This window comes from Molothrus ater, chromosome 7, assembly GCF_012460135.2.
Source record: "Molothrus ater isolate BHLD 08-10-18 breed brown headed cowbird chromosome 7, BPBGC_Mater_1.1, whole genome shotgun sequence".
Lineage (NCBI taxonomy): Eukaryota > Metazoa > Chordata > Aves > Passeriformes > Icteridae > Molothrus > Molothrus ater.
The window spans coordinates 37,676,754-37,702,680 of record NC_050484.2 but is presented as its reverse complement, the minus strand read 5'-3'; the positions used below and the strand labels follow the sequence as shown (position 1 = coordinate 37,702,680).

Below are 25,927 nucleotides of genomic sequence, written 5' to 3'. Positions count from 1 at the left end.
CTGGGCTGTTCCTGAGCTCCACGGGTGCCCCACAGCATCGCCCCAGAGGGAGCAGCTGCAGGGCAGGGCTGGGGGACCGGGCAGGAGGGAGAGGAGGGGGAGCCCAGCGCTGCAAGCCCAGCTCAGCCCCCAAATCAGGGGTGGGCACCCAAATATTCCCCTGAGAGTGGTGCCAGAGCCAGCCCCGGGGAGGCTCCTGTGCTGGACCCTCGTGGGGGTCTCTCCCTGCACCCCAAAACCTTCCCCAAAACACCGGAACATTCCCCGTGAGGACAGGCACACAACCTCCAAATAAATCCACAGTGCCTTTTGGAGATCTGTAAAAATTAATGCTTCCCAGTGCTTGGTGCTCTGCTCCTGATTTTAATTATTTCAGTTATTTATTCTATTGAACACTTTGTACCTGTCTTCAAGGCAGAGCTGTCTGCTCCAGGGTTAAACTGCCACACCAGGTTGGAAACAGAAGGTGTGTGAGCATTTAGGTGTGTGCGCTTTTCCTTGAAAAGCATCAGCATCAGGTAAGATTTAAAAATGTTCAAATGAGATGCCTCTCGCTCTAATTTACACACATCCCTTCCCTATGTATTTAATTTACATTGCATTTTCCTGTATCAGTCAAAATAAAAGGACATTTATAAAGGAAAAGGAGAAGAATTGTTGGGTGTTTATTTCAAAGCAGCCTTCCAACATCTGGCTGCAGCGTGCACACTGGCTGAGGGAATCCTGCATGAGAAAGGCAGCAGAAGTGTCAGTGCCTGTGTGTCCCCTCTAAAGGGACATTTTCTGTTCTAGCAGCTGCAGGGCCACCAGGAAATTCAGGTATTTTGTGAAACCTACAGCTGCACCAGCGAGGAAAGGCTCGCTGAGCAGGGTGGCTTTGGACATTGTTTAGCTATTCCTGTGCTGGATGTTTTAAATTGAAAATGGAGTGAAATTAATTAAAAAAAAATAAATAAACTCCTTTACCTGAGTTGATAGCAAATTTCAGAGAATTTAGGACTGAAGGAGCCGTCTCCCCAGGCTGGATACCACAGGTAGCCCTGGGTAAACAGGATGTGCTCAAAGCAGAGCTTTGTGAGGGTGCCCTCGCCAGGCTCGGCCTTTGCCGGGTAATCTGAATATTGAGGCTGCTCGTTAATCTCCATTCCTGGCTTAGGCTGGGCTGGGCTGCTCCGGCAGCAGCCGCTGGGTTGCCGTAGGAACCAGGAATTCAAGTAAATATGCTCAGGAAGGAGAAATGTCTACTAATTAAATGTGAGTAGCATTGATAAAGGGCCAGGGCTGGGAAAAGGTGGAACGTGATGGCCTTCCTTGTAATTCACTGGAAAATACGTTTATATCTATCTATATCTAATCTATATCTATATTTATATCTGTATCTATATCTATATCTATATCTATATCTATATCTATATCTATATCTATATCTATATCTATTTTACATATATGGATAATATTGTAGAAGTAATATAGAAAAAATACACTTATATGTATGTATCTGCACACCTAGAAATTATATATATGGATAATAATACAGAAAATACATATCTATATATTTCTCTCTATAATATATATATATATATATGGATAACAATATAAAAATACCTATATATGTATATATCTATAAGAAAATATATAAAATATATATATGAGAGGTTTACAAGACTTATAAATGATGCATATACCTCTTTGTGGGGAGAACTGCATACATTGAAGATGACAGCAACATTTTTATATAGAAGTGACACTTTATACCTTTTTTTCCTTTTGAGGCTATAAATTCCGTAATCTTCTCAGATCCTTTTTATGGCTTGCACATGGCAGGTGAAGGCATTCCCTGGCTCTGTGGGTGCTGGGGGCCCTGATCCACCCTCTCCAGCACCCACCTTGCACACCTGGGGGGATTTTCATGGAAAGGGACCCCGTGCCCCACTTGGTGCCTCAGTTTACCCCGGGGGCAAATGGAATAATCAAACTTCCGATCTCCCATTTCTTCTTTGCTTGCTCCTGAGCTGATTCACAGCTTTTATCCCAGAAAAGAGCTGTTTAATGCTGCACCCATAAAGGAAGCCCAGCTGGACCCCGCAGGTGCCGTTTGGTGCCAGGCCCAGCTGCTGGGCAGGGATGCTGACACCCAGCATCTCCCAGAGATGTCTGTCCAAACCAAATGAACAGCAAACGTGGGCAATTAATGGCACATTGATAAACAATCATGATGTCACCGGTGGGGAAACTGAGGCAGGAGAGGAGAGGCAGATTTCATGTCAAGCCTGTAGGTGCGGCACCTGGGGACACGGGTTAGGGTGGGCACGGTGGTGCTGGGTTAGAGCCTGGGCTCAGGGGGCTTTTCCAACCCAAGGATTCCGTGATTCTGTGATAAAATCTCTGCTATCGGTGAGTTGCTTTGTGAGCTTCCCCTCCCGGAGTGCCGGGGACACGCCGGGCTCTGCTGAGCGCTGGAACCACAGGAAGGGCATCGGGGCTGGTTTTGTGTCCCCGGGCCCCACAGCCCCTGTGCAGCCCCAGCCGTGCGCCCGAGCTCTCAGCACAGGAGGCTCGGTGTCCATGTCACAGCTCCTGCGGGAGCTTCCCGGCTCCGGGGCAGCACTCAGGGTCCCTAAGGGCCGGGTTTGCTGAATTCCTGAATTCCTGCCAGATGTGCAGCTGATGTTCCGCCCGCCGGGCAGCGCTCCCGGCGGAGCGGGACGAGGTGTCTTCATCTGCATAAGCACGTGGACTCTGCGCTCGTCTCATTCTCGTTTTTAATTACAGTTCAAGGACTAAATCCATCTCAGTCAGGCTTGTGCTCAGCTGGGATAAACCCAGGAGGGTCCCAGATTTACAGCAGGGCAGAGCAGGGTGTGCCTGGTGTCCTGATGCTCCTGGGGGCTCTTACCCTTGCTCCTGGCTGGTTTTTACACTTGCCTTGGCTGCTACCCTTGGCCATGTCCCTGAGGGAACAGGGGTTTGGGCAGGGCTCAGAGTGCTTCACTGGCCAGAGCAGCTCTGGGCTCTCTGCTGGAACCCCTGTAGTGCTGTCACCCCTGTAGTTCTGTCACCCCTTTAGTTCTGCCACCCCTGTAGTTCTGCCACCCCTGTAGTGCTGACACCCCTTTAGTGCTGGGATCCCTTTAGTGCTGGGACCACTTAGTGCTGTCACCCCTTTAGTTCTGTCACCCCTTTAGTTCTGTCACCCCTTTAGTTCTGCCACCCCTTTAGTGCTGTCACCCCTTTAGTTCTGCCACCCCTGTAGTTCTGTCACCCCTTTAGTTCTGCCACCCCTGTAGTTCTGTCACCCCTTTAGTTCTGTCACCCCTTTAGTTCTGCCACCCCTTTAGTGCTGTCACCCCTGTAGTGCTGATACTCCTTTAGTGCTGTCTCCTTCTGTCCATCCCTGCCTTGGCTTCTCCTGTCCCCACCTGGGCTGAACCCAAAGCCCTGTGGTTGCCCTGTAAGCCTGGGGAAGGACAGGGGTTCAGAGCAGGGGTGGTGGTGCCAGGGCCGCCCAGGACCCCCAGCCACCCTCATCCTGGGGCCTTGCTGCCTGCTCGTCCCTTTTTCCCACCGGCCAGGGAAGGACCCATGGGATGAGGAGTAGCAGAGTTGGGATGCTCCAGCTGCCTGCAAGAGCTGGTGGCCCCAAGCCCTGAGGAGCTGGCCACCATGCCCCTCCATGCTGGGGTCAGTCCCTGCCCCGGCCAGGGCTTGGCCCCGTGCTGCCCGTACAGACAGGGCTGGTCAGAGGAGCAGTGCCCAGCCCACAGAAGTGGTCCCAGGACCCCCATCAGCTCTGACTGGCCCAGCTGCAGCTCTTTCCCCCTGTCCTGCCCTCAGTGCTCCATCAGTGGGGACAGGCCCTGGTGGGCAGCAGGACCCCACAGCCACCGTGCCACCCTCTGTCCCTGCCGTGGGCACGCTGCAGGAGCCCCGGCAGCATCCAGCACATCCCCACAGCATGGAAAAGGGCCTGAAGAGAGACAGGCTGCTCCCGGTGCCCCCGACCATTTACAATTTATATGTCCTTGTCAGACGGGGAGTTTGATAGCTCTAATGTCATGTTTGTCCTTCACCTGGAGAAAATCCCCTTTAAAGATCACCAGCCCGGCTCTGTTGACAGGAACTGCGCAGGTCACGCCTTAACTTGTGCGGGATCGTTCCAAAATGCAGATCTTTATCTGGACTGAAGGCACGGGGAGAGAAAAGCCCCAAATCCCTGTGATTCCCGGGTGGGATGGGGCCCAGAGCAGGTCTGGCTGTGGAGAGGAGCTGGGTGAATTTGGGGATGCAGCAGCCCCGTGGTGCCAGAGACTAGATGGCTCCTCCAGCAGAGCCAGGCTGTGCTGGGCAGGATTTCTTTCCATTTCTGGCAAGGCTTTCTGAAATGTAAATATTGCCATGCCCTGTCTGGACACTTCTGCTCCTCCCTGGTACTTCCATTTTCCAGGAATCCTTTACACACAGCTCCCAGAGATCCATGCTAGAGGAGGAGCAGGTCCCCGGGGCAGACCCTGTGAAGCAGCCGCGCTCCTGGGTTTGGTGGCATGTCCACCCCTTCCCCATGACCTGGCATCCAGGAGCCCTTCCCTGCCTGCCTGCACCTCTGCTGGCCCAGCCCTGCCTGCAGCGTGGGGCTGGGGGTGTGCTGGGATGGGCAGGAGCTGTGGCTCTCCTGGCAGCTGGGAGATTCCCGGAGAATGTGAGCTGAGATGTGGGGATGGGAGCCTTGCTCCCCTCTGAGCCAGAGGAACTCCCAGGCAGGAACTGGAGCTGCTGTGCCTGGGACAATGACCTGGCCAGGCAGGTTTGCTCTCTCTGGAGGGGTACCCGTGCCTTGCTCAGCAGCTGCAGCTTCCCCAGTGATGCTGCTCCCGACAGGACACCACGAGGGACACTGCATAGTCCCACAAAAACATCTTCAGAGTTTCAGCCCCCTTTTTATTGGGCTTGCTACTGCTTCTCTCTCGCCATCCACGTGCCCTTGAACCACTCTGCTCCTGGCTGCTGCTCTGTGCCTCCCTTTGGGACCTGCCCCAGCCCAGGGGAGCTGGTCAGGGGCAGGGAGCCAGGTGAGCCCCAGGTGTGCAGCTGCAGCTGCCCAGCCCTGGCAGCCAGCCTGTGCTGAGGTGATCCTCGGGAATTTAGAACCCAAACTCCAGTGTGCATCTCACACAATTCACCCATTGGATGCTAAAGCTGGGTGCAGCCTTAAAAATAAGGGAAGACAAAGCACCCATGAGGGCCTGACCCGAGCTGTCCCCTGGGAACAGGAGGGGTGTGCTGCTGGGTTTGGGCACCCAGGGAGGGCAGGCTGTGCCCAGGGCACACGTGGGACTCACGTTAATTTAAGGGGAATTATGTGAATTGTACAGCATGGGTTGACTATACTCCTGAGTATTGCAGTTATTATGTTTACCATCAATATTCATGAAGGCTCCTTAAAAAAAAAAAAAAAAGGCAGCGGGGAAATTTTGCTCTGAAGCAGAGAACTGCCACTTCTGGGAGAGCCTGCAGAAGCAGTGTGCATTTCCCAGTTTATTTGTCCTCTGTTTTTCTCAGAGTGTTGTCTGGAGTTCTGAGAAGAGTTGTTGAAAAAAACAAATTGTGCTGGTGCACTTCATTTTACAAGGGTCCAGAGGGACCAGGCAAGGGGAATGGCTTCCCCCTGATACAGGAAAGGGTTGGATGGAATACTGGGAGGAAATTCTTGGCTGTGAGGGTGGGCAGGCCCTGGCACAGGGTGCTCAGAGCAGCTGGGGCTGCCCCTGGATCCCTGGCAGTGCCCAAGGCCAGGCTGTACACTGGGGCTGGGAGCAGCCTGGGGCAGGGGAAGGTGTCCCTGCCATGGGTGGGATGGGATGGGATGGGATGGGATGGGATGGGATGGGATGGGATGGGATGGGATGGGATGGGATGGGATGGGATGGGATGGGATGGGATGGGACGGGCTGTAAGCTCCCTTCCACCCTAAGTCATTCTGGAATTTTAGGAATCTACAACCATCATTGCTGGTTTTGGCCCCTTCAGAAAATGGATCTGGTTTGATTTTTAATTTGCTTTGGAGTTTTCCAGCCCAGACATCACCTTTGTCAAAGGAAACACGTAACTTCAGGCCAGAGAATCTGAGGAAATCTGGGTTCTCCTTGTGCAGCTCTTGTCTGGGTGGATGCTGCAGTACAAGCTGTGTCCAGCGCCAAGGGACAAAATTCGGTGGGCTTTTCCCTGTTATTGCTGCAGAATCATTTTGTTGGTTGTAGGTAGCACAGCTCAGGCATCGCCCCCTCGCAGGAGCGCTTTGGGTTCTGCCAGCAGCTGCAGGTGCTGCAGGTGCTGCTGGGCCTGGGGAGGGCAGCCGGGGGTGCGGCGGGGAGGGCGAGGGTCCCCAGCCCCGGTGCGGTGCCCCTGCCAGGCCGGGCCCCTCTCCCCTCTCTGGTTCAAGCCAGCAGAGGGAAAAGGCTGCAGCGAGCCCTCGCCTTCTGCCGCGGCCCCGCGCCGGCTGCCAACAGGGCACTGCTCTGCCAGTTGTAAATTTTAATTGGCCATCTGGGGAAAGCACAAACCACTGACTAGAGATTAATCAGTAAATTAACCCAGGCATAATACACATTTCCCAGCGGGGCCCGGGCTGCCGGAGGCTGGGCGGGATGCGGCAGGACCGCGCCGGGATGCTGTTATTGCTTACCGCGAACATCCTCCCCGCGTCCCCAAATTCCCTGCAGCCTGACCTTGCCGCCGACCCTGATTTGTATGGCAGTTGCCGAGAGGCTTCCCCGTAATGCTCGACACAGATGGCACAGGTAGCGCTGATGGATCGGGGATGTGACACCTTCCCTCTGGTGCGGGAGGAGCCGCCCGTCCCTGCGGCTGTGCCCGCCGGGGCTCAGGCTGTGCAGCCGGAGCCCAGCCTGGAAACAGGGCTGGGCAGAGGCAAACACCGGGAAGGACAAGCTTCCCGTCCTTTATTTAATTACTCTTATCCCGCAGAAAGATTCCAGGCATGCCTCGCGTAGCAGGAGAGTCACATCTGCTGGCACATCCCAGCCCAGGAGCCTCCCTGGCTGCAGATCCCTGATGGGGACAGGCTGGGGACAGGCTGGGGAGAGCAGAACCTCACCCTCTGCCTTGGGCTGCCCTTTGCCCTCAGTGGCCCCTCCCGTGAGGCTGGCAGGAGCAGCAGGGAGGAGCAGCAGGGTGAGCCTGGACCAGCAGCATCGCTCTGCAGCCTGGGCTGCAGGAGCCTGCGGGGTTCGGGTTCAAACTCATCTCACAGGGACAGCTGTGACACACTCCCCGTCCCTGGAAGTGCCCCAGGCCAGGCTGCACCAGCAGGGGAGCACAGAATCACAAAATCCCTGCACAGTTTGGGTTGGGAGGTTTTTGAAGCTCCTCTTGTTCCACCCACGTTCCACTAAAGCAGGTGGCTCCAAGCCCCATCCAGGTATCCTGGCTGATGGAATAGCACAACACGCAAGCTGTACTCACGGCTCCAATCCTTGGATGGATGGAAATGTCTGCCCAGTCTGCAAAGTGCTTTGGGATATTTGCAGAAAACAGCCCTGTGTCCCCCACACAGCATCAGCACCACAGGGGCACCTTCTCCACCACATTTGGTACTTAAGCCTTGAGGTGTGGTTCAGTTTCTTGGCCTCTAGGAGTGACTCTGTCCTAAAGAAGGAGCCTGGCTCTTTGGAATTTAAATAGTTCTCCTAATAAGTGGTTCCTTGCCTGGAAATATATGGATGCACCACTGTATCGTGTCTATGATTTTGCATTTTCCCCACTGTCTCTTCTGCCTGACATGATAATGAGCTCTGTGTTAAGCCAGAAAAAAGCAATTTTCTCCTGAGGTTAATTTCTTTGGATTGCCCACCTGAAGTGGGGAGTTGCATATAAATTCTAATTTGTACTGAAGTGCAGAAGATTGAGTTAGGTTTTTTTTTTGGCATCGATGATACAGTGCAAATCTTTATTGACATACAGGGTGTTTTGTCCTGCCTTCCTGGCATTGCCTCGGGAAGAAAATGGTGATGAAACCAGTTGTGGCTCTGTGTGTCCCTTTGAACAGGCTCCAGCTGTACAACAAGAACCTGAACTGCCAGGGGCCAGGGATGGATGGGAGATTGGGAATTGGGAATTCCTGGCTGTGAGGGTGGGCAGGCCCTGGCACAGCTGTGGCTGCCCCTGGATCCCTGGCAGTGCCCCAGGCCAGGCTGGACACTGGGGCTGGGAGCACCTGGACAGGGGAAGGTGTCCCTGCCATGGCAGGGTGGATGGGATGGGATTTAAGGTCTCTTCCATGAGCCCTGAGTGCCTTCTCCAGGAAATCCTGGGACACCTCCAGGGATGGGCACTCCAAACGTCCCTGGGCAGCCCCTGCCAAGGCCTGGGCCCCGTCTCCATGGGGAGATTTCTGCTGAAATCCCACGTTCCACTGGCACTGCAAAGGACAGGCATGGTGGGGTCTGGCAGAGCCGCTCTGCCTCCTGCAGTTCTGGTCTCCTCCTCACCAGGGCTGCTGCAGGATTTTACCTGTTTGTGGGACAAACAGCCCCGTTATTTCCTTAATTTCCTTACCCAGGCCCATTTTCTTTCAACTGAGCCTAAAGTCTGGAGCTTTTCCAGGCTGGCTTCCCAGAGCAGCACGCCAGACTGCCCCCCCAGCATCACTCAGCATTTCATAGGGAGAGGCAAACTGGTGTTGTGATTAATATGTAAAACTCCTAATTAATGGTGGGTCTCAGAGCAGCATGCATAAGTAATTCCTTTGTATTTGATAACAGGGTGTATTGGAGGGGCTCTACACCTCATTATTACCCACCAATTTCCTTAAAGGGTGGGCAGCCCCTTCCTGACAGTCCCTGGTACAGCACTCAAGGGCATGGAAAAACCTATTAATGGAGAAATGGTTCGGGTGGTGGCAATTCCTTACCAAGGAAATAGGAAGGGGAGTGACCAAGAGCCACTGACTCCAACATCCCCCTTGCTGTGGGCGGGCAGGAGCTCCTCCTTCCTCAGCTGAGACTTTGGTAACACCCACGTGTACCGAGAATGGAAAATCATCCATGATTGATTAATTGTAATTTTTACAGGCTGACCAGAGGTGCAGACCTACAATGGCATCTCTGGAGCACTGGATCTGCACTGTCTTACTGAGTGGCAAACCCGCCCACATTCAGCACCCAACTCAAACACTGGAATGGAAAAAACAAAGAAAGAAGAAAAGGAGGTTGGTGGCTGCAGGAATTGAGTCAGGAGGTCTGGGACCCTCCCGAGCGAGGGGCTTGGTGTGTAAAGCTCCTGCAGGAGAGGATTTTTTCAGGAGGGGTTTTGGGGAGCAAATGTTTGTGTACTGGGGAGGCCAGGCTGGCGTGTGCCTACTGGAAGTGACTGCGAAGAACATATGGCTCCATTTAATGCAAGAGACTTTGTGGATTATAATTGAGTAGATAATTAGGAAAGGGTGACGATTATGAGAGGGTGGGACTCAGTAATTATTCAAAGCTGCTTTAAAAGACTGACAAAGTGCTCCTTGACAAAGGCCTGGGAGGAGCCAGGACTTCACCGCAGATTTCCTGCTTCTCCAGAAGTCGTGTTGAAGCACGTGTGAGAAATGAGGGCTGGTGGAGGGCACTGGGGTGCCGGGCTGGTCGGGGAGGGCGATGCCCTGGTGATGGTACCTGTGCCCAGCCCAACATCCTCATCCCTGGCAGGGACTGCTGGAGCGGCTCGGCATGGAAATTTCCATGGGGATGTCCAAACCCACAGATAAAACTGGAGAGCTGACAGAGGGGAGATTCAGGCGCGATTGTGGGAAGGAATTCCTGGCTGTGAGGGTGGTGACTGCCCAGAGCAGCTGTGGCTGCCCCTGGATCCCTGGAGGTGTCCAGGTGGGTTGGATGGCGCTTGGAGCAGCCTGGAGGTGTTCCTGGCAGGGGGTGGGATGAGATGGGCTTTAAGGTCCCTCCCAGCCCCACCATTGCATGGTTCAGTGGTTCTGTGACTCAGAGTGAGCCCAAAGGTGCTGCTCACACACCTCAGGAGGGGCTGCTCTGCACCCACATTGCTTCTTTGAGGAGTGAACATTGATTTCAATTATTTAAAATTCTGGCCTGTCAAAATATATGTGAATAAACAAATCTGAGCGGGCAAACAACACTCTCATATCCCAAATATTTCTTCTCTTCAGCATGCCTCTCCAGAAAAGCCCGGACGTGTATCTCAAATAATTAGATTTTGTTCAGTAATCAAACTCAATCAGACGGATTCTCTGTGAACTACTTTTATACCCACAATGAGGAATGTGTGTCGTTCCCCGTGCATTTGCATATTTTTCCATAAACCTAAAACCAATCAATTTTGAAGAGTTATGATAATATAAAGAATCTGAGGCAATTACATGTCTTTTAAACAGGGATTCAAAACACATTCCACTGGCAGGGTTCATGGAGTAAAGCAGTCAGAACTTCTTTAACCCTTTTGGTGGCACCTGGGTGAGGGTGCTGTGCTGGGGCTGCTCGTTCCTCCTGGCCTTTCCTTCCTGTCCCAGCCCTGGGCTGGTGCTGGCTCTGCCCTTCTGCGGCTCCAGCCCTGGTGGCACAGCCCTGCCAGGGGAGCCACCCCAGGGGCCGATAGGCAAATTAGCAGCACCATATTTTCCTCCAAATATCACATCCGCCGCCATATGGGCTGGAACGCAGACTTCTCGGGGATTTCATTTTCATAAACAGGGAGGAATTATGCAAAGTGCTATAGGTAGGGCTTGGAAATGTTTTTTTAAAACAGCCATTTGGTGGAAATGACTTTTTAATGATTTTTCTCTGTGGTTCTGCCTGGCTACGGAAGCCTTTTCCATGTTTATTAAGTGGCTGAGACTTTGCCTCTTGTGCTGTTACTGCTCCTATCCAGAGCAGGCAGAGCATGTCTGGGGGCTCGGGTGGGCCCCCCAACCTGCACATCCCATCTCACAGGCTTCACCCTGGAGGGCAGCTGTCCTCAAAACCCTGGCTTTGCAAAAAAGGGGATTTTTTTGATTTTTTTGCAGTGTATTTGTGGCCATGCTGCACCTCCAGGGACCGGGCACACGAGCAGAGCTCGTGCCCAAGGGATGGGGCAGCTCCTGAGGTGAGCATTTGTAAGGACAGTACCCCCATCTCGGTGGCAGCAACTGAAGCCCAGCTGTCACCTCCCTGTCCGTGTTGCGTGCGCGTCACACCCGCCGCTGACGGATGACACACATGCCATGAGCAGCATCGTTCAGGGGAAAGCAGGTGCAGGAAGAAGATATCTCTGCGTGCCTGACAGGGAGGGAAGCGTGTTTGCTCAGAGTATATTGGAGACCCAGGCCCGGGGCAGGTCACACCCGTGGAAACGTTACCGCTGTAATCTGCGGCGGCCTCGGGCTGCGCGTGTCCAACACGGCTGGAGCAGCCCTGCGCCTTCCCCACGGCCCCCTGCCACCCACAGCCTGCCCAGGCTCCCCTCCACCTGCCTCTGTCTCCATTCCCCCACCTCCCCGCACCTGGGGGACCCACAGTCCACCCCAGACCTTCGTGGGCGTCCTCGTGCACCCCTTGTCCTCTCCAGACCCTTGTGCACCCCTTGTCCTCTCCAGACCCTCGAGGAGCCCTTGTCCTCTCCAGACCCTCGAGGAGCCCTTGTCTTCTCCAGACCCTCGTGCACCCCTTGTCCTCTCCAGACCCTCGTGCACCCCTTGTCTTCTCCAGACCCTCGAGGAGCCCTTGTCTTCTCCAGACCCTCGAGGAGCCCTTGTCTTCTCCAGACCCTCATGCACTCCTCCTTGTCCTCTCTAGACCCTCGTGCACCCCTTGTCTTCTCCAGATCCTCAAGGACCCCTTGTCTTCCCCAAGCCCTTGCGCACCTCTTGTGTTCTCCAGACCCTTCTGCACTCCTTCTTCTCCAGACCCCTGTGCCCCCCTTGTCTTCTTCAGACCCTCAAGGACCCCTTGTCTTCTCCAGACCCTTGTGGACCCCTTTTCTTCTCTAGACCCTTGTGGACCCGTTGTCTTCTCCACATCCTTAAGGACCCCTTCTTTTCTCCAGGCCCTTGTAGACCCCTTGTCTTCTCCAGACCCTTCAGGACCCCTTCTTTTCCCCAGACCGTTGTGCACCCCTGTTCCACTCCAAACCTTTGTAGACTCCTGGTTCTCTCCAGACCCTTGTGGACCTCTGGACCCCTCCAAGCCTTTGTGGACATTCTCATGGACCCCTAGTCCTCTCCAGACCCTCATGTACCTCTGGTCCCCTCCAGGCCCGCTCCTCAGTGGATCATCTGCACATTCAGGATCTGGAGAATGCAGGAAATCCCAGGGCTGGGGGCAGGAGGGGGTGACAGCAGCCAACAAAGGGGTTCCAGCCCATGTCACTGCTGATAAAAGTGGCACTGGCAGAAACGTGGCAGAGCAGCCCAGAGAACAGAGAAGAGAGCCCAGCCTCCCTGGGCTGCAGGGATGCTGCGAAGCAGAGGAGGAGCAGCAATGCGCTGTGGTTTATCAGCACCAGCTCCTCAGGTACGAGCTGTGCTGCTGGCTGGGTGGGAAGGGCAGGGGGCCAGGGAGGAGGGAGGATCTGCAAAAAGCAGCTGCTGCTGTTTGGGAGACCCAGGGGCAGCAGCAACACCCCCTGCAGACCCTCAGTTCATGTAAATTCATATTTATTGGCCTTGTCGTTCTTCTGAAAGGGGCAGAAATTCATTCTGTGTCCTTGTCATTTGTTTCCTACCAGAATATCTTTCACCAGCATTTCCAGTGTCCTCTCCCTGTGCGAATGAGTAATGGGGGAAAGTAACTTTGGAAATGACATTGCAATGTAATCATCCATATTGTGTATTGTGGTTAAAATTGATTAAAATAATATTGAAACTCCCCCAAGGGATTATGCAATTATAAGTCAAGTCCCAAATGGAAAAGGTTTTTGAGAACTTGGCAGATGTCTTAATGAAAATGAAGCATTATAGTAATATATTAGTGCTATTTGTATATTATTGACAGCAGGATCACTAAACTGTATAAATTACTGTCCACAAGAATGGCTGAATTGTTTTTCTTTCAGGAAATTTTTAATCAAATATAATTTCAGAAAAATAATTGTTTAATTTTGGCCTTACCTTTGATCTGCACGTTGATGGATCAATTATTAAACCGAGTTTTAGCCACTCATTCGCTTTGGAAGTTGACACTTTAAATATTTGATTTTGCACCCATTTTGTTTTATTACAGAATAAATTGTGGCGAATGCCAGAGACTATTACATGCAGCCTTGCGATAAAAGGTGGTCGGAGGCTCCAAGTTTTGTTTGCTGCCTCGTGGAGCAGCAGTGGGGATGGGAGGAGGGCAGGGTGGTCCCCACAGGGATGTGGGACCCCTTGGAGCCCCCTGAGGGCTGGGGCTCTGCTGGGTGTCCCCTCTGCCCCGCACACAGCAGCCCTGCAGGAGCAAACACAGCGGATTCACATCGGGACTTTTACTCCCATGCAGGAATTTCTGTTCCAGTGGTTGGCAAATAAACTGCCTGCCTGCAAGTACATAATATTTTAGTCTCTAATTTTAAAAATATGCTGTATTTTAATATCTTTTTTTTTTAAAGCAGATACCACTTTTTATGAAGCACTACATGAGTTGCTGATGGATAAATCACCCAAGCATGGTTAAAGAGACCCCAATCTCCAGATGGTACCAGATCCATTTAATTGTATCCTCTGACCTCATCTCACCTGAGCCTGCATTAAAATCATAATACAGTTCAAGTGTAAAAATGATATAGTGTTTATTCGTCCTGTTTATAGGGGGGCAAACACACAGTTAAATTCAGATGTCGAAAATTAGTGTAGTCATTTGAAAAGGTTGAGTTAGATCAAACTGACTCTCAGCATTTTATTTGCCCCTTTTTTATTCCAATGGCTCTGTGGCTGCAGCTCGGTGTCTCTGAATGAAGGGGGATGCTGAGGCAGAGGTGAGGTGGGTTTTGGGACACGACAGAGGCAGGCCCAGCCCTGGGGAGAGGGGTGAAGCACTTGGTCTCATTTTTAATTTTCACTCTGTGTGATGAGGATGGGACACATGCACCACAAATGCGCTGCAAATATTTTAATATTTGAGTGCCCGAAACATCTCTTCCCTCCATGGTCCCATCCCTGCCACCCCAGCAGATGGGGATGCTCCTTCCCTTCTGGCAGGGTGACCTGCACACCCCACAGAGAGATGCTTCTCCCTCCTGTATCAGTGCTTGGTATGAGCCTGCTTTCCCAGGAGCATGGAATCATAGAGCATGGCATGGGCTGTGTTGGAAAGGACCCCAAAGCTCGCCTCCTTCCACTCCCTGCTGTGGGCAGGGACCCCTTCCACAGGCCCAGGTTGCTCCAAGCCCCGTCCAAGCTGGCCTTGGACATCTCTAGTTCCACTTCCCCCCCACTCAGCATCCTCCCATGGGTGCAGAGCCTCGGGGCTCCCACCAGAGCTGCTCCTTGCCAGGATGATCACCTGCAGCACACCCCACCCTGGGGGTTACCCCAAACCCTGCCCACTGTCCTCTAAAGTTGGTATTTTTGAATTGGCCAGAGGTCACACTTTGGGAACTTGTGACTGTGGAGTAATTAATAATCCTGCTCACCCCGCAGTTCAATGCATGCCTGAAATTCCATATGAAATCCATGCTGGCCTGTGTGTTGACATGGCACCATCTCTTCATCACATAAAATGCTTCTCCATGGTGGGGGAAAGCCCAAGGGGGGATGGATGGCAGGGAGGGAGGGGAGGAACACAGACAAATAACCGAAATTATTATGAATGCATTGGCAGAGCCAGGTTAGCAGTTTTACTGCAGATATACTGGATTATGGAGAGAATTGAATAATTTATCCAGCAATTTTCACATAAGCAATATTATTAAAAATGAAGACATGAAAAAAGAGGTTAGTTATAGTGGAGAATATATATAGGCCATGAATAAATGTATTAGGCAGTAAGAGTAGTGAATGTTTTAGTAGGTTTAGACTAGATTAAAAAAACTTGTGTTTGATTTCAACCAAGTCCTAAAATATCTGCTGAGAAAAAAGCCCAGCTTAGGGTGGGCAGAGGCAGAAGGGCTCCGAGCTTGGTGTGTGTGAGCTGGGAGTGGTGCTGGGAGGAGAGGGAGCTCCTGTGAGCCTGGCAGTGCCTGGAGCTGCCCCATGGCCCAGGGACACCACCTGGGCCAGGCACAGTGGGGAGGTGGAGGGCTTCCCGGGATCCCTGCTGCTCCTTGGTTATCCGGGATCCCTGCTGCTCCTTGGCTATCCATGATCCCTGCTGCTCCTTGGTTATCTGGGATCCCTGCTGCTCCTTGGTTATCCATGATCCCTGCTTCTCTTTGGCTATCCAGGATCCCTGCTGCTCCTTGGTTATCCCAGGATCCCTGCTGCTCCTTGGCTCCTGGGATCCCTGCTGCTCCTTGGTTATCCATGATCCCTGCTGCTCCTTGTTTATCCAGGATCCCTGCTGCTCCTTGGTTATCCATGATCCCTGCTGCTCCTTGGTTATCCATGATCCCTGCTGCTCCTTGGCTATCCAGGATCCCTGCTGCTCCTTGGCTATCCATGATCCCTGCTGCTCCTTGTTTATCCAGGATCCCTGCTGCTCCTTGGTTATCCAGGATCCCTGCTGCTCCTTGGTTATCTGGGATCCCTGCTGCTCCTTGGTTATCCCAGGATCCCTGCTGCTCCTTGGTTATCCATGATCCCTGCTGCTCCTTGGTTATCCATGATCCCTGCTGGTCCTTGTTTATCCATGATCCCTGCTGCTCCTTGGCTTCCTGGGATCCCTGCTGCTCCTTGGTTATCCATGATCCCTGCTGCTCCTTGGTTATCCGGGATCCCTGCTGCTCCTTGGCTATCCAGGATCCCTGTTGGTCCTTGGCTATCTAGGATCCCTCCTGCTCCTTAGCTCCTGGGATCCCTGCTGGCCCTTGTTCTCCCATGATCCCTGCTTTTCCTTGGCTTCCCGGGATCCCTGCTGGCCCTTGGCTATCCATGATCCCTGCTGGCCCTTGGCTATCCATGATCCCTGCTGCTCCTTGGCTATCCAGGATCCCTCCTGCTCCTTAGCTCCTGGGATCCCTGCTGGCCCTTGTTCTCCCATGATCCCTACTGCTCCTTGGTTATCCAGGATCTGGGCTGCTCCTTGGTTATTCAGGATCTGTGCTGCTCCTTGGCTTCCCGGGATTCTGGCTGCTCCTTGGCACGGGGCTGGAGCTGGATGGCAGCGGGACAGGGTGGCCCTGCCTGGCCGCCAGGTTTGAGCCCACATCCCAACTTTGGGAATCCTGGGTGCTGCCACTGCCCAGAGGGGATGGGATGTGCTCAATCCCAGCATCTCTGCCTTGAGAGGAAACTGCTCCTGTGGACGGTGGCAGTGCCAGTAGGACAGTGGCAGTGCTAACAGAACAGGATGGTGGCAGTGCCCCAGGACGGTGGCAGTGCTGACAGGACAGGACGGTGGCAATGCCACATGGCAGTGGCAGTGCCCCAGCACAGTGGCAGTGCCCCAGCACAGTGGCAGTGCCCCAGGACAGTGGCAGTGCCGCAGCATGGTGGCAGTGCTAACAGGACGGTGGCAGTGCCCCAAGACGGTGGCAGTGCCCCAGGACAGTGGCAGTGCCCCAGGACGGTGGCAGTGCTGACAGGACAGGACGGTGGCAGTACTAACAGGACAGTGGCAGTGCCCCAGCACAGTGGCAGTGCCCCAGGACGGTGGCAGTGCTAACAGGACGGTGGCAGTGCCCCAGCACGGTGGCACCCCACGGGCGCGGGCAGCGCTGGTAGCAGCGCAGGTGACGGAAATGGCAGCGATGTCCCCGCGCCGCCCGCTGTGTGTCCGTGTGTCCGTGTGTCCGTGTGTCTGTGTGTCCGTGTTTCTGTGTGTCTGTGTGTCCGTGTGTCCGTGTGTCCGTGTGTCCGTGTGTCCGTGTGTCTGTGTGTCCGTGTTTCCGTGTGTCCGTGTGTCCGTGTGTCCGTGTGTCCGTGTGTCCGTGTGTCCGTGTGTCCGTGTGTCTGTCTGTGCCCGCCGCCGCCTCCCTTATCTCTGCCCGCACGCTTATCTCGCCCCCCGCGCGCCCTGGCAGCCACGCCGAATGCTGATGAGCCGCGAGCGGGTGGCGGCCCCGGCATTTCCAGGCGCTGCCTTTGGGATCGAGGGGTTGGTCTGGCTAATTAGCCCGGAGCCTTCTCCTCCCCGGGCACGGAGGCCGGGGAACCGCGGCAACAGCCCCGGCGCTGCTGCGGCTGCCGTGCCACGGGCACCGCGGGGCCGGCCCGGGCTGGAACCGGGCTGGAACCGGGCAGGAACCGGGCAGGAACCGGGCTGGCTCCTCCAGAGCCACCCAGCCACTCACGGGGCACGGACAGAGAGAAAAACACCTCCGGGATCTTCGTGATCCAAATATTAGAATTGTTTTTTAAAAGGAGGCACAGTACAGATATATTTGTTATGTGTATATCTATATCCATCTCTATATCTAATTTATATCCATATCTATCTATATCTATATCTATATCTATATCTATACCATCTATATCTATGTCTAATCTATATCTATATCTATACCTATATCTATATCTATATCTATATCTATATCTATATCTATATCTATATCTATATCTCATCTATGTCTAATCAATGTCTATGTCTAATCTATATCTATATCTATATCTATATCTATATCTATATCTATATCTATATCTATATCTATATCTATATCTATATCTATATCATCTATATCTCATCTATATCTATATCTATATCTCATCTATATCTATGTTATATATATAATGCATATATGCATATACACAAAACATACATATACATACACACACACACACACACACACACACACACATATTTATTTATTTATTCATTCATTTAGTTATACTTTCTGTAAATGGTCTAGTGGAAGGCATCCCGGCCCATGGCAGGGGTCTGGAACAAGCTGAGCTGCAAGGTCCCTCCCAGCCCAAACCCTGCCATTATTCTGTGATTCTATATGTGTGTATGGGAGTGGGTAGTGTGGGGAGGATTCCCCTGCCCAAGTCCACCCGTGGAAGCCCAGAGCCATGGCAGGATGTTTAAATCACAGCTCTGTCAGCGTGGCTGGGACAGGCATCCAAGTTGGGCTCAGAGACAGGTTTGTCATAAATACAACTGAAATAAGTTTTAAATACAGGTATATATGTATCTGTGTGTACACAAACCCAGCCTCCCTTTTTTTCTTCTTTGTTTGTAGGAGAACAAACCTCAAAGTGCTTTCAGTCAGTGGTGACTCAGCAGAACGGCCAGGAGAAAGCTGAGAGCACAGTCCTGAATCTGCATGCTTGCTCTCTTTGGGGCTTGCTCCTTGCTGAGGTTTGTTGGGTTTTCATAAAATAGCTTACACTGCCTTGATGCTCCTAAAACAAGGCCATGAAAATAATTCTCAAAAATGCTGATTTTCAAACTAAATGATGGCATGGAGGAGCAAAGCCCCCTTCTCACTGAGACTGATGTTTCCAGTGTGGTGGTGCCTCGGCATACCAGATTCCTGATGGTGGGACTGGCAGGTCCTGACTTTTATACAGGAGTCCTGTCCCATCCCATCCCATCCCATCCCATCCCATCCCATGCCATCCCATCCCATCCCATCCCATCCCATCCCATCCCATCCTTGGATGGAGGGGAAGAGGACACAGAAGAGGACCCCCATGTCTCCCTTGGGAATGCTGATTCCTCACCCTGACACAGGGCTGAGGTTTCCCCTTTCAGCTCCAGGTTTATTTTTTAAACACTGAAATTTGGGATGGAGGAACCAGACCCACGAGGGTTTTGGTCCCATTGTGCAGGTGGGAGCCCATGTGCCCCCTGGCATTCACAGAACAGATGCTCGTTGGAGAAAATCAAATTCATCCACCCTTGCTGAAGCTGGATGGGCCTGGAGATGGGAAGCAGCCTGCTGGTGGCTGTGAGCAGCATGTGGGGTCACCACAGACAGCAGGGACTGGTGGGGACAGGGTGAGATGGGTGTGTGGGTCACCAGAGACAGCAGGGACTGGTGGGACAGGGAGAGTATGGACATGTGGGGCCACCAGAGACAGCAGGGACTGGTGGGACAGGGAGAGTATGGACATGTGGGGTCACCAGAGACAGCAGGGACTGGTGGGGACAGGGAGAGTATGGACATGTGGGGTCACCAGAGACAGCAGGGACTGGTGGGACAGGGAGAGTATGGACATGTGGGGTCACCAGAGACAGCAGGGACTGGTGGGACAGGGAGAGTATGGACATGTGGGGTCACCAGAGACAGCAGGGACTGGTGGGACAGGGAGAGTATGGACATGTGGGGTCACCAGAGACAGCAGGGACTGGTGGGACAGGGAGAGTATGGACATGTGGGGTCACCAGAGATAGCAGGAACCCCTCTGGAGGGGCCAGGGCGGGATGGGAGATGCTGGGACTGTCCCACCCCAGGGCCAGCAGCGCTGCCAGGGGCAGGACAGGCCCTCAGCCAGCAGCACCCTGCAGGTGCTGGGGATCCCAGGGAGCTGCAGGGCTGGGAGGGAGCAGGACGGGCTCCTGGCCTAATGGTGCTCCTGTTCCGTGCTGCTTCTCCACATCTGGTCGCCAAAGAGTCACTCTGTCACCCTGCAGCCTGCTAATGAGATCCCCCATTTAATTAATACCATAAGAATTTTAATTCTGACTGAATCAATTTAACGTGATGTGATTTTGTCAGCTCTATTCCCCAAGTAAAAAGTGAGCCTGATGCTTATTACATACATCATTTCACGGGCTCTGCATTCCCTGCTGACTTAAACAAATTCTAATTAAGACTAATTAAAGCATCATTTATGAAAGCGCTTGTGATAGCTATGCAAACATTCTGGGTGGGTATGCTTTGCATAATAATTATCCTAGTTAATATTAAGGCTAGGTCCTTGGCAATTAGGTCTTTGAAACAGAGAGTTATTCTGAATTTAGCCCTTTCCACTGTTAGCAATTAATAACAAAAAATAATGTGCTAAATTTATGTAGTGACTTCATTAACCGGATGCATTTAGAAGTTGCAGGTTTGTTTGCATTTTTAAGTTGAGGCGCAGTTTGTGAGCCAGGTGAGGATATTAAACCAAGGAAGGGGGTCCTGAGGCCGTGTCGGGAGGAGCTGTGGCTGCAGTGACACTCCCACTGGGAATGTCCTGTCCCCCATGGAGCTCCTCTCCTCCAGAGGCTGGTTACAGAGCGGGAACTGGCAGGTTTAAAACAAACCAAGCATTAGCTCCATTTGGTTCAGTTTGCGTTTCCTAGGTTGGAGAGGTTTTCCAATTCCTGCAGCAGCTGCTGGAATTTGGGAAAGGAGCCCTAGAGAGCTGAAGGGATGCAGTGCCATTGGGTCCACTGACCAAAGGAGCATTTCCTTGGCTGGTGCTTGGTCCATAAAATCAAACAAGCCTTCCCAGCCCTGTAAGAGCATCTGGCTGTGCTCCCCATGGGGCAGGGGGCACCGTGTTGTGCATGATTCTCCAAATATTCTGCTTTTTCTCTCAAAACAGAGAGTGGCCTGGGGTGTGTGTAAGTAACAGCTCTGCTCCCTAAACCCTGCCCAGAGGAAAAGGGATTGGCTGAACCTCCTGCTCTGGTGTGGGTCACAACTCCCACACACCTTCAGGAGGTGCTGCGGGACACAAGGTGACATTAAAAAGCAGGATGAAAAAATCCTTCCATGAACTTCCCAAACATTTTGGGTGTTTGAAACCAGAAAAACTCTGGATTTGATCAGTGGGGTCTCATTTTCTACAGAGATGTAGTGGGAAGGCTGTGGGAGGCAGCCCTGGCTTCTGAGCCACTTCCGTGGCCCTTCCATGCACGAGACCTTGTGCACCACTTCAAACACTTCATCTTGATGCTGACTGACAGCAAAGTTCTGCCTGGCCTATAGCTTTATCCAAATTAAGGTGACATTTGGTACATCCTTCTGATTCCTAATGAGAAGGGTTTATGCTCCTTGAGGTCAGCTGTCACTTAGACATGGCACACAATCACAGAGTCAGAGAATTACAGGAGGGTTTGGGTTGGGAGAGACCTTGGAGCTCATCTCACTCCATCCGCTTCCACACCACCCCCTTCCACTGGAGCAGGCTGCTCCAAGCCCTGTCCAACCTGACATCTTCCCAGGAAACCTGGTCAGGTGGGCCCTGGGTATCAATCTTGCCCTTCACCCCTATTTTCTGGAGACTTTTTTTCCCCTTCTTGCCTGTTATTTGTAATTTGGAGAGGGAAGTGCACAAAGGCCACTCGGCTCAGCTGGGAGAGCGCTCTGGAGCAGAAGGGCTTGGTGTGCACAGGCTCTGCTCAGGTAGTCAGGAGGCAGGAGAGCCGCCAGCCCGGCAGCACAGCGGAGATTTGGGGGCAGTGGTGGTTTAACACCCTGAGAGGTGGACACGGCTGGGCCTGTGGCCGCGGCTCCTCACACCGGGACTGGGAAACACCGTCCTGGGCTGGGCTCTGCCTGGAAGGGGAAGCAGCTGGGAAGCCCCAGAGGAGGGAAAGAGGAAGTGTCAGAAAAGTCAGGAGTGCCCCCCAGGCCTGGAGTCCCCCTGCCCTGGCTTTGGGGAAGCTGCTGCCTCGGTGCCTCCCTTTGGGCCGGCCCGGGCCGTTCCCCTGCAGTGCCTCCACCCGACACGGTCCTGCCGTGACAGGGCAGGGAGCAGAACCATCCCAGCAGAATCACAGGATGCTCCAAGGCCACTGAGCCCCCAGCACAGCCAGGGCTGCGCCCTGACCCCTGTCCCCAAGTGCCACATCCACAGGGCTTTCGCATCCCTCCGGGGATGGGGACCCCAGTGTTTGGCCAGGCAATCCACTGGAAATACATGCTGGGTAAACAGAGGGAGATATCCATTTATGCTAATTTTGCCTGGGTAATTTTTGCCAGCTTTTTGCTGTATTAGCCTTGGAGGCTGCGGCGTGTGGCTCCCCGGTATTGCAGGATTGACAGGCAGCTGGTGCAATAATAAACCTGCTATTCCCACCCTGCCCAGGGCTCGGGGAGGATGGGAACAAGACAGATATCTACCCACTCACCATTTAACGTGCACTGCTCCTCGCTGAACATGCAGATGGCATGGCGGTCCCAGATTTCATTTGAGTTAATCTAATCCCTCCACTGCTCCCACTAGAAAGGAGGGCATTAGCAGCCATATGTCAACCAGATTTGTCAGATTATTCATTACAATTAATTGCTGTTCTCACTTAAGGCCTTTAAGGCTGTGAATTGCTCTGAATTCTATTGCAAACACAAAATTATGAGTAAAAGACTTTAGCCCTGTCATTCAAATTTCATGCTGACCTTTATCAGCTTTTGGCTTTTCCATGGGTGCTGGGCTGAAAGCTTTCTAATTGGGGCTCCATTTCTTCCCTTCTCCAGGTAAGAGAAGGGAAGAAATGTGGTGTGGCCACCACGACACGGGAGAGCTCGCTGGGCAGTATTTAACTGCCAGCTCAGAATGCATTAGGAGGGTAATGAAACGAGCTGGCTGTCATAATGACCCAATATACTAATTAAGCCTCTAAATACTGCAGCTTTTGAAGACACTTTCTGTCCTGGGCAGACTTTTTGGAGCTGTGTTTCTCTTTGGTTTGTTTCATTAGCTAAACGCCTTCACAAGTGGTTTTATGGGTCATCTTTAGGTGAGGTATTGGAGAGGAACCCCTGGCTGTGAGGCCCAGCTCCAGGAGTGATGCTGCCCACAAAGGGGTCACACACTGGCTGGGAATGGCCTCCAACATTCCCATTCCTCTGGGCTGCCTAAAGAAAGGCATTCAGACAGGAAATGTAAACCTCAGTGTGGAAAAAGGCCAAAAATGTAAGTCCATAATTAATTTTCCAAGAGCTCTGCCCTGATTTACTCTCAGCAGCAGCAGCAGCACTCCCTGAGCCCACCACAGCATCCCCCTGCCTCCTCTCTGGGCACCTCAGAGTGATGTGCTGGTGACCAAAGCCATGGGTTTGGGAGCTGGCAGGAAATCCTGCCTGTGGTTCTGCTGCAGCAGGGAGGGAGGCATTCCTGACGGTGTCACTCCCTGAGATGCACAGACATATGCATATGTATAGATTTTTATATATAAACACCCATTTATATATATACATACACATAGGTAAATGCCTGTGTGTGTGTATAAACATAATTTTAAATATATATATATAAAATATGTATTAATGAACAATTAGCAAAGAGATAATCTCACAATCTGCAAGTACTTTGTATTCCAGTCTGTTCTCCGTGTGCAGCGTTTGGATTCACAGACTGTAATCTCACTTCTCCTGCCAAAACATCAACCTGAATAATGTCTATTTACTTTTAAACCTCGCTGAGAGAGAGGAATTTACAATTCATGGGTGGCACTGCCTGCCACAGCGCCGTGTGAGTGAGGCAGGGCCAGCCCTGCACAGCCCAGAGGGGGAACAGGGCAGGGACAGGCAGGGAGAGGAGGCCAGGATGGAGGGGAGGGGGCTGCAGGGCTCTGTCCATCCCATGAGGGGCCAGGATGGAGGGGAGGGGGCTGCAGGGCTCTGTCCATCCCATGAGGGGCCAGGATGGAGGGCAAGGGGCTGGCAGGGCTCTGTCCATCCTGTGAGGGGCCAGGATGGAGGGGAGGGGGCTGCAGGGCTCTGTCCATCCTGTGAGGGGCCAGGATGGAGGGGAGGGGGCTGCAGGGCTCTGTCCATCCTGTGAGGGGCCAGGATGGAGGGGAGGGGGCTGCAGGGCTCTGTCCATCCTGTGAGGGGCCAGGATGGAGGGGAGGGGGCTGCAGGGCTCTGTCCATCCCATGAGGGGTCAGGATGGAGGGGAGGGGGCTGCAGGGCTCTGTCCATCCTGGGCTGTGAGTGTGTGTGGTATTTTCTGGGTCCCCCATCAAAGGAGGAAGGAATGAATCTGACTCCATGTTCTCAGAAGGTTAATTTATTATTTTATGTTACTATATTATCTTAAAGAATGCTCTACTAAACTATACTAAAGAACACAGAAAGGATACTTACAGAAGGCTTAACAAGATACTAATGAAACACTCATGACTCCTTCCAGAGCCTCGACACAGCCTGACCGTGATTGGTCAATAAGTTAAAACAATTCACATGAAACCAATCAAACAATGACCGGTTGGTAAACAATGTCCAAACCACATTCCAAAGCAGCAAAACACAGGAGAAGCAAAACAGATAATCCTTTTTTTCCTCTTTCCTTGAGGCTTCTCAGCTTCCCAGGAGAAGAAATCCTGGTGAAAGGATTTTTCCAGAAAATATGATGGTGACAAATGTGGGGCTGCACGTGGGATACACACAGGATGCATGCAGGATGCAGTGGAGCCCTGCAGCATGGCCAGGCAGGGATGCAGCCATGCAGGAGGAGCCCTGTGCCATGGTGAGGATGCAGGGATGCACAGGGAGCCCTGTGCCATGGTGAGGATGCAGGAGGAGCCCTGTGGCCCAGGCTGGTGAGGATGCAGGGATGCACAGGGAGCTCTGTGCCATGGTGAGGATGCAGGAGGAGCCCTGTGCCATGGTGAGGATGCAGGGATGCAGGAGGAGCTCTGTGCCATGGTGAGGATGCAGGAGGAGCTCTGTGCCATGGTGAGGATGCAGGAGGAGCCCTGTCACCCAGGCTGGTGAGGATGCAGGGATGCAGGAGGAGCTCTGTGCCATGGTGAGGATGCAGGGATGCACAGGGAGCTCTGTGCCATGGTGAGGATGCAGGAGGAGCCCTGTGGCCCAGGCTGGTGAGGATGCAGGGATGCACAGGGAGCTGCCCAGCACATCCCAGGGATGAGGTGGGCAGACCCTGTGCCCTTGGCACACGGACCCAGCCCCTTCCCAGCCCAATATTGTCCAGCAGGGGCTGTTATTAAACATACACTATCCCCGCACGCGGTGACGGGAGAAATGATATAAAATTTCATATGGCCACCCTGGTGTATAAACAGGCTAAATCCCCACACATTCCCAGCCCTCAGCAGTCTAAAGGTTAAAGCCTGTCAGCTGGATTTCACAGATTCCAGGAAGGAATGGAGAAGTCACGCCAACTCCTCATTGTACACCAGTGATCAAACATCTCCTCATTACACTTCAATATTGTTGCCTCTAAAGGTCACCATTGCTGAACATAATCACACAAAATCAAAACTGCAAACTTTATATATCATGGAGGTAGTAAATAGCTCGGAGGTTTATTTTCTGGTGCCTGAACAACATTCTGAGCCCATTTATAAATTCCTGGGTGCTGTGGCATGAACCGAGTGCATTTGCAGGGGCTAACAAAAGCTTCAATTAAATCAATTTCCTGTGAAAAATATTCAAAATAATTTATTAGGTCAGTACCAACTGGTCTAATCAAGCAATTGTTCCTCAGCAACTTGAATTTGCATAATTAAAAAAGAATTTTGATTATTTAGAGAAACAGCAGATTTTTAAGAACTTTATTTCTATGTCAGATTCCTTGAAACACTTCATCCTTGATGCAGAGAGGATCCTGGAATTATTGAGATGTTTCTGAGATGTGCTATAAATCCTGGATCACTCCATTATTTTCCTATTCACTGGTTTTCCTGAGCATTCATTTAGCTCAGCAGAGCCTCAGCCCCAGCTCATCCACAGGCTCCCAGGAAAACCATGTCTGCTCTTTTCACTTCAGTGAAAACACAGAAATTCAGGCCTGGGATGGATGGACACTTCTCCAAACTCAGGCCAAGTAAGAGAGGAAAACTGATCCTGAAAAGAGAGACTGGCAGGTGCAGTGAGCAGTTTTGCAGGAGGGTGGATTCACAGATGAAAAGGAAAACTTCCAGCAGCCAAATGATTTGCCAACTACTTGCCAAATTCAGCAAGTATGAGCAAGGAGAAAACATAAAGCAGAAGGATT

At 52.4% G+C, this 25,927-nt stretch overlaps 1 long non-coding RNA gene across 2 annotated transcripts; it reads left to right on the top strand.

The window, feature by feature from the left end:
- The first annotated feature begins 1,121 nt into the window (after positions 1–1,121).
- Positions 1,122–13,771, top strand: LOC118688917 (uncharacterized). 2 transcript variants are annotated; one of them, XR_004980536.1, is made up of 4 exons: positions 1,122–1,254; positions 9,087–9,223; positions 11,039–11,118; positions 13,603–13,771. It is a non-coding gene; the product is annotated as an uncharacterized LOC118688917 (long non-coding RNA). The 2 variants fall into 2 exon arrangements; XR_004980535.1 differs by lacking the exon at positions 11,039–11,118.
- The last annotated feature ends 12,156 nt before the right edge of the window (positions 13,772–25,927 follow it).